We start from the raw sequence: 8,327 nt of genomic DNA, 5'->3' as shown, positions 1-8,327 counted from the left end.
CTCCGTGGGGGCATCAAAAAGATGTGGAGTGCAAACGACAATGAAAATGAATGCCCCTATAGATTTGCATCAATCACACCGTCGGAAAGAACAACAGCTGCACTGTCGAATTCACCTGTGTTAACACTTGTAAAGCTTGGAGAAAAATAGCTCTGGTGGAAACCACACTTGGAATTAGAATAATTAGAGAACATGAGTGTATAGATTGGCTCGCGTAGATGTGTGTAGAGCATCCATATACTTGATTCCGATAAGGAATGAGCAAATTACAAGCATTTGAAGTTCGAGGGTTTTCAAAAAGTTCCAAAAAAGAGGTCTCTGGAAAGTGTCTGCAGGTGTGCAGAGAAATGGATCTATTAAAGGGGGATTTTTTGGCTCTTATTCCAAGGGATTTTCTCTCCTCTCTTAGCCGACTTCATTTCCCCCTTTAGGCACCTTTTTATTGGTCCATTTTGAGCCTTTTTTGGGTAAAAAATGGGTTGTCGGCCACTTTTTGACCAAGGCAAGTGAGGGGGGGGGGGATTGTGTCCGGGGACCAAAAAATGGACAGGGCGCCTGTCCAATAGTGGGAACACAATTTGCGGCCCCCCTCCTCTCCCCAAAGCCCACGAGCCCTCTCAAGCAAGGCCAGCAAGCTCCATTAACTCCTTTGATACACCCTTAGGGGGTACCCATTCCCCCCCTTATACCCTCCAAATTTCACATGCTCCCCCCCATGTGGGGTTATTCCATTGCCACTTGGCATGCTCTCCCAACTTCCCCATGTCCAAACCTGAAATTTCTGTTTTGCCCCCAACCTGAGCCATTTTCTCGGAGGCGTAGCGGGTGACCCCGACCACCAAATATAGCGCCGTAAAGCATGGCTTGGAGCTTATTTTCTAAACATACCATTGCTAAAAAAAACCATCAAGTCGGCCCACTTTCCGTCTTCCCACGTGCATCCGCCGCCACTTTTAAAGTGAAAAACCATCCACTTCGAGTGCGTGTAACTCATGATGTCGAAGTCCGATTTGCAAGCTATCAAGCACGGCTAGGAATGCTCATTAAAAATTATTTTTTGAAAACTCGACCAACCCAAAACTCAACCAACAGCTTGACCAAAACCAAGCCTTTGTACATAAATTCTACAAGAGCACTCCAAAAACTCAAAGCATTATGTACATCTATGTACCCGAGGCTAGTGAGCAAGCTTTTTAGCATGGATTAGCAACTTCATTTCCACCCAAAAAATGCCTGACAATGTTTTCCTGATTTCCTTCACCTCTAGCCCCTTGAGTTTTGCTAGCTTGAGGTCTTCCTTGAGGTCTTTGATTCCCTTCTCCTCCTGAACAAAGTTGACATGGTTAACATTTTCATTGTAGTTATTGTTGACAGGCGGTCCATTCCGAATAGAAGGTCGATTGCCTAGTCTAAAATTTCCCTGTTTTTGAGGTTGTCTCTGGTTTTGGTTAAAATTCTGTTGATTGAAGTTCCTCTGAACTACCGATGGTCTGGGTCTAAAGTTTTTGAAATTCCGATTCGGATTGGAGTTTATATGTTCATAATTGTCCACCAATTTCGTGAAGCTTGAATTGTTAAAGGGACAATCCTTGGATTGATGATTAGGATCAAGACGAGTGTAGTATAAATGATCATGTCTACCTTTCATACATAATAAGTTCTCTCTTCTTTGTTGTGGATTTCCAAATCTTTGTTCCTCCTCGGGATGAGGTCTTTAAATTTCACAAATAGAAACAAGTTTTGGTTTCCTATTTCCGGTAGTAGATAACTCTATTTCAATGGGTTTTCCTGCATCAAGGACATCTGCAAAATTAGTAAGGCGAAGACTCTGAAGTCTAGTCTTCATAGTATTATGTAGCCCTGACACGAATCGAGCTACCTTGACCTCTTGAGTCATCCCTACTGGAGCATACTTGAGGGTTAAGAAATGTTGGTAGTATCATTCTAGATCTCTAATTCCTTGAGTATAGTCAAGAAACTCATTCATATGGTCTGAATGATAAACTTTGTTCTGATAGTTCTTCTTAAGTTGGGTCTTAAGATAATCCCAAGTTGCAGCATTAGGATCAACATTGTTTTCTGTGCAATGGTCTCTCGACCAACACTTGGCTGTTTTCTCTAGTTTGAACTTAGCGATGATAGCTTTGTTTGCCATTGATGAATGAGCCAAATCAAAGTAGTCATCCATACGCTCAATCCAATCTTCAAGAACTTTGCCTACATCTTTTCCTTCCTTGCTAAAATTCCCAGGTTGAGACTTGCAAATCATAGCATCAATGTCTCTATCAATGATGGTGTATTGAGGAACAATATGTGCATTTGCAGTAGCAGCAGCCGCATACTCTCTAGGAGGCATGGTAACTTACTACACCATATCAACCAAGGTCACACTTAGTAAAATATTATATCCCGTTTGAAGTACTTAAATGAAATAGAAGAGATGTTTAAAGATAAGATGAGAAGAAATAGGAGAAAGAATAATGAATAAATTAACCCAATTTCAATATCACAAAACTTTGGGTTTTCAAAACTCTACAAAAAGTTTTTAATAAATCCTAGTGGCTCTAACATAATGCACTCGGTAATATCCATTGTGACATCCTTCCACCAATGGAATATACTTGTTCCATTTCTTGAGTACGTCTAATGGTTGGCTCTAATAATCCTTTATGATCTTTGGTTGGAACATTTCTTCGCTGGCCTGTGAGTCGTACAATTCTTAAGTAAGAGATTTTCTTGTTACAGGTACTCCCATTTTGGTGTGAATAATCGCGTTCCTGTACGCGAAGTAGTCATCTAAGAAAGTAGATTCCTTTGGAAACACATGCCGTGTGTCCCATCCTACTAAGCTATGAATATTTTCACAATTTGCAAGGCACTAAGGTTTGTTGTAGGCATGGTATAAAATTTTACATTGTAAGGATTGTAGATTAGTGACTTCCCAAATAAGTTAAAGAATAACTCCCAAGGTACTGGACTATAGGAATGTTGGTCATTGTTTTTGCATTGTCGTCCCCATACATTACACACAACAATGTCAAAGAATCGCGTAGCCATTACTAAAGGAAGTATGTTTTTTTGGCCATCCATGTTTCTTTTCTCGGTCTTAGGGTAAGTTCATAAACATTTATGTACAAAATTTGATTAGTGACTACAATCTCCGTTTCCAACTTAGATTGTATCCACTCGGTACTCCCAATAGGTGAGGGTTTATGCTAAGGTGGTCTAAACTCGGGGTTCCCTGCAGCATAATGATACCAAGCTCGAAAGGTATCTGGTACAATGAAATACGTAGACATCAACCTTTTCTTCTCTCCCCCATTGTGTGTGGTAGTGACAAGCCTTTGCACTTCCACTCCAGTTTGGAAATTCTCTTCCACCATAAGGCAAGAGAGTATATCCTCCCATATCCCTCAAGATAAACAATCAGTCATCTACACACACACACCCCATCACTCATGTTAGTTAGAATGATGAAAACCAAGACTCAAACTCAAATATTATATCTTCAAAACAATATGTGTTATATCAAAATCAAAGTTTTATAACCACAAAAGACCAAAAAGATACATAGTGTTTCTAGGGAGATACATAAATACGAAAGGGTCCTATGAACCAATTCTTGGTTCTTACAATTGTGGTTCTACCCTTATACTTGTTGACATCTCGGGTGTCAAAGTTTAACACTTCAACTTGTGCACTAAAAGTCACGTCTTTCTTTTCGTACCATTCTTCACCCCGTGATGCATCCTTGGGTGATAATCTAGTAAAGAAGTTTACATGAGCATGTCTTTTATTTATATCATTTATGTAGAAGTGTCTACTTGACTTCACTGCTATTGGTTGTGCTAAGGCAAAGTCATTAATGCACCTTGGTTCCTCGTAGTCATCAAAGGTAATGGTAACATTGTGAGGATTGTATTTGAGAATAGGTCCATAGACTCTATTAAACCAATCCTATGATACATAATAGAATTGGTTGCTGCCATTTGACTTCTTCCATACTCTGATTATGACCTTCTCACAAAAGCCGTATCTTTGGTTTAGCATAAGGTCCTTCTTACTAAGTATAAGTTCACGACTTGATATGTTCAAAAGAGAGCATAAGTTAAGGTAAAGAATATATAATTTTCACTTTAACATCTACTTCTTGGATCTTTTCCTTCACAAAAAGCTGTGGGTTGGTCATGAACCTATCAGACACTTGTGTTCGATGTTCAGGTTAAGCTTCAACATATAACTCCCATGCTACGTAAGTGTTGGGTACAAGGTAATTTCTAGTTCCCTTTGAAACTTGAGCCACTTCAATTTCCCAATGGAGACTGAATCCAACCGCATAATTGAAAAATATTCTTTGTGCAAAATCACTCGGAAGTTCATCAAGACAATTAAGAAGATCCATCTAAAACAAGACATTGAGAGAGAAAACTTTAGTACACATGTGAACCAAAACTAAGTCTATGCTTCTTTTATTCATCAAAATTTGATCTTTATGATTTCATTACAATATTATAGGTGTCTTGGAGCTAGTTCTCTAAATATTCTTTTAACTCTCATAACAGGGTATTCTCTCAGACCTCCCACACAACAACGTGGTCTATAATTATCCTCTAGATTTTCTCTTTCTATGACTACTGAAAGAGCTTCAAACTTCTTAGCAACTTCCACAATCCTTAACATTTGGGAACACATCGCCAAGTAATAGAACATGTCTTTTAAGCCTAACCATATTCTGAGTTGAAGTAGTGTGAGGTTGGCAAACCAATCTCTTGGACTGTCATCAATATAGATGAAGAATTGACGGAAGGGTTCTTGGTGATGGTTAAGGCAACTACGATCAACACTCTTCCAACAAGTTGTGCTTCCTGGTATGCCAAAGACTTTGGCCCCAATTTCTAAGTAAAAGAGTTCCCGTTCCTCCCTGAACAATCGTGTCGCCATATTGTTGAACACTATGGCATAAACCTCATTCCCTTGGCTAAAGCATTCAGACGTCACTCTGGGAGCTATTTGTTACTACAAACAAACATTCAAAGAAATTACAACACCATTGTTAAACACTTCAACCACTTCACCATAGCTCAAACCAAACACTTGCACTCAAGAAGACAAGTCAAACAAGTACCACCAGCCAATGTCACTTATAGATGCATCATGAATACAATATCCTTTCTCAAACAGCATGCATGAATGCGTGCATGATGCATAACTAACCCAACTAGTATCAAGCTTTAGGCTATCCCCATAATCTTCAGCATTGGCTCTAATATTAGGTGAGACATACCCCTCCCCAAGGGTCTATGCACAAAATATACAATTTACATTTTATACAATTTTCAATATACATCAGATTTGCAGAAGCATTTGCATAGGGGAGGAGTTCTTAGGGCTTGACCAAGCATGGAGTTTAGGCCATGAGCCGGACTGCATCCAGAGGTACCTAGCGACTAGTGCTACCCCTGAATGGGTGTTATGAATGAAAGCGTACTCAAGAAAAATATAACATTGTGAAGGGTGAATATATGCGTACACCACATTGTGGAGAGAGAGAGAGAGAGAGAGAGAGAGAGAGAGAGAGAGAGAGAGTAGTGGAGAGTGAAACAAAGTGCATAGAGACATTAGAAGATGACAACAAAGAATCTTTAAATGCCAATCTAAATGGAACAGACAACCATGTATTAATGCAATGACAAAATCTGGGTATACAATAACATCAAAAAGTTTATAACAAAATAACTAGCAGAGCACCGGACCCTGTGTAGGGATCGACCAGTCCACCCATCCACTTTCGTTCTGCTACAGACATAGAGAGTTTCACTTCGTTGGGATCTAGCCAGAACACCTCCAACCAACCTGAGCCAGATATAGGTGGAGGCCGCTTTGCCTCCCTCCATGAACCCGAGCTCGGAAAGGATCCCAAATACCAGCAGGTGGTAGGGTATCAACACCAACCATACCAGTTTAGGTGCCACGCCTCTTTGATGCCCAACACCTGGTGTTTAGGCAAAGCCAAGGCAAAATCTCTGACGCGTTAGCCGTGTAGGTCATTCAACCCCCGAAGCACTAAACGTGTAGATGAGCCTAATAAAAAAGAAGAAGACCTAGGCAACACCCCCAATCCAGCAAAGCCCCAAGTCAACGAACCTTTAGTCTAAGGCTAAGAGATGTAGGTGATCATAGTCTTGTAGCAACGGTTCCATGAGAAACATAACACATGTGTCCAATCACAATAGCACTTTTCATATGCACAAACAATCTTTTCCAAGCAGCTAGACTGTACAGGGTCTCTACCCTTACACGTCTACCACAATCCATCTTGATCACTTCATGATCCAATAAAAAAATCCTTAAACCATAATCCAATCACATCCCATGGGTGAGCACTCCACCCCACTTGGGTGAGTCATGACCAATCCTGCATAACCACTTTAGAACATAACATGGCTGCAAAAATTTCGGCAGCATAACCTAATCCAGAAAAGAAACCATAAGCCACACCGGCTTCCACCATAAAATTTCAACCATAGTCCATGAGGGAATCTCAATGCTTAACCATAAATCATAATCACACTGAACCAACTCCCACACTTGGAGTTTCACACATCCCTTGCAATCCACACTTGGAGTTTCACACATCCACTCTTGGAGTCCACACACATGTGACTCTTAAGATGTGATTCTTTCATGCATAAAAAGAGTCCGACCAGCAACTAATCATGATATAAAAAATCAATTTTTGACAACATTCAACCATGCAAAGTTGATGCATCACATTTGCACTTCACCTCTTTAGCACATAGAGTTAGTTTTTGACCTAGAAACAAAGAAAGAAGGGCAAGGATTGAAGCAATGAAAAAGAAAGCAGTAGCAGCTCACCAAGAGCAACCACAACAAAAGAAGGCTAGATTTGAAAGAGAAAAGCAGACATATGAAAGGAGCTGCCAAGCTATAGTGAAGACCTCGAAAGAGAGATATAAAGGGACCAAGAACCAAGAACCCTGCAAGGAAAGGACTAGAGGATCCCAAAGATTTTCTTGAGTGGATGTATGCCAAAGTTGAAGCTTTAAAGCTGAAGGAATCTCAAGAAGATCAAAGAAAAGCAACGAAAGAAGCGACTGACCAACAGAGACAAGAACAAGCTTCTCAACAAAGTGAGTCACATCATGAACACAAGGAGAAGTCTCCACGACCCTCGTCACCAACCACATAACAAGAAGATCTGTCCATGCCGAGTCCAAGGTCTTCACCAAAAGATAAATCCAATGAAGACAATGTAGCAAAAGAAAAGAGCCTGAACAATAGGAAGAAGCAAGTTTTGAAAAACCCAAGGAAGCTGAAACAGCTAAAGCAAGACCTTCCTCTACAACAGCCCAAGCAGAAGCAGTTGAGGCATCCACAAAGCCTCAAGGAGAAGAAGTAGAACCACCTCCACGGCCACAAGAAGAAGCCGTTGCAACAACAAAAGAGCCACAAACTGAAATGGCCCAAACTTCTAAACAACCCCAGGTCAAGCATGAAGATTGGGAAACAAATGGTGAAGTCATCATGCAAGTAAATGAATATGCAAAGCAAATGCAGTTGATGACAGATAAGATGCGAACAACAACACTTAGCCGCACTGCTGCCAAGGCTAAAGAGCTGGAGCAAGTGATTGATGCTCTATAAGGAAAGCTAGAAGATAGAATGAACGTCATTGAAGATCTTCCAGGAAAGATTACAACACTGAAAAATGAAGCAGCAATACACCAGATTGCAAAGGAGAAACAACAGAAAGAGATGGAGGAGCTGGGAGAGCTCCTGACAAAGTTATTTGATGCATGGAAACCAAAGATCAACAAACTGACAATAGCAAGCAATGAACTTTTAACCACCACTATGTTAATACAAAATATCCAAGTGTAGCTAGATGTCACAAATTTCTCTTTGCAGTACTTCGAGCAACGGATCAATGATCAAGCGGTATTTCTAAAACAGATAAGAGAAAACCCCACTATAGCCTCAATCAAGGGAATAGATGAAGTCTAAAAGACTTTAGAAAAGAGGAACAAGAACCTTGAGCTTGAGTTGAAGCTGGAACAAACGCAAAGAAGCAACCTTGCATTGATGCAGGTTTAAAAAGAAGACAATTGATCAATGAAATAGAAGAATTGAAGCCTAGTCAATCAGCTGCTAAGAGAGGGACAAACAGAAACTCAGGATGAAACAGGAATCTATGAAAAGCCAAACATCGATATACCCTCAGTCTCTTTTGCTAATATGGAAACACAGCTCGGCAGAAGAGCTTGTAGTAGAGTCAGATTTTCAAGTACCAATCATTGAAGCCAAGA

The sequence above is a fragment of the Adiantum capillus-veneris genome, chromosome 7 (assembly GCF_014529385.1).
Source record: "Adiantum capillus-veneris isolate H3 chromosome 7, ASM1452938v2, whole genome shotgun sequence".
In the NCBI taxonomy this organism is placed as follows: Eukaryota; Viridiplantae; Streptophyta; class Polypodiopsida; order Polypodiales; family Pteridaceae; genus Adiantum; species Adiantum capillus-veneris.
This window is presented reverse-complemented; position numbering follows the sequence as displayed.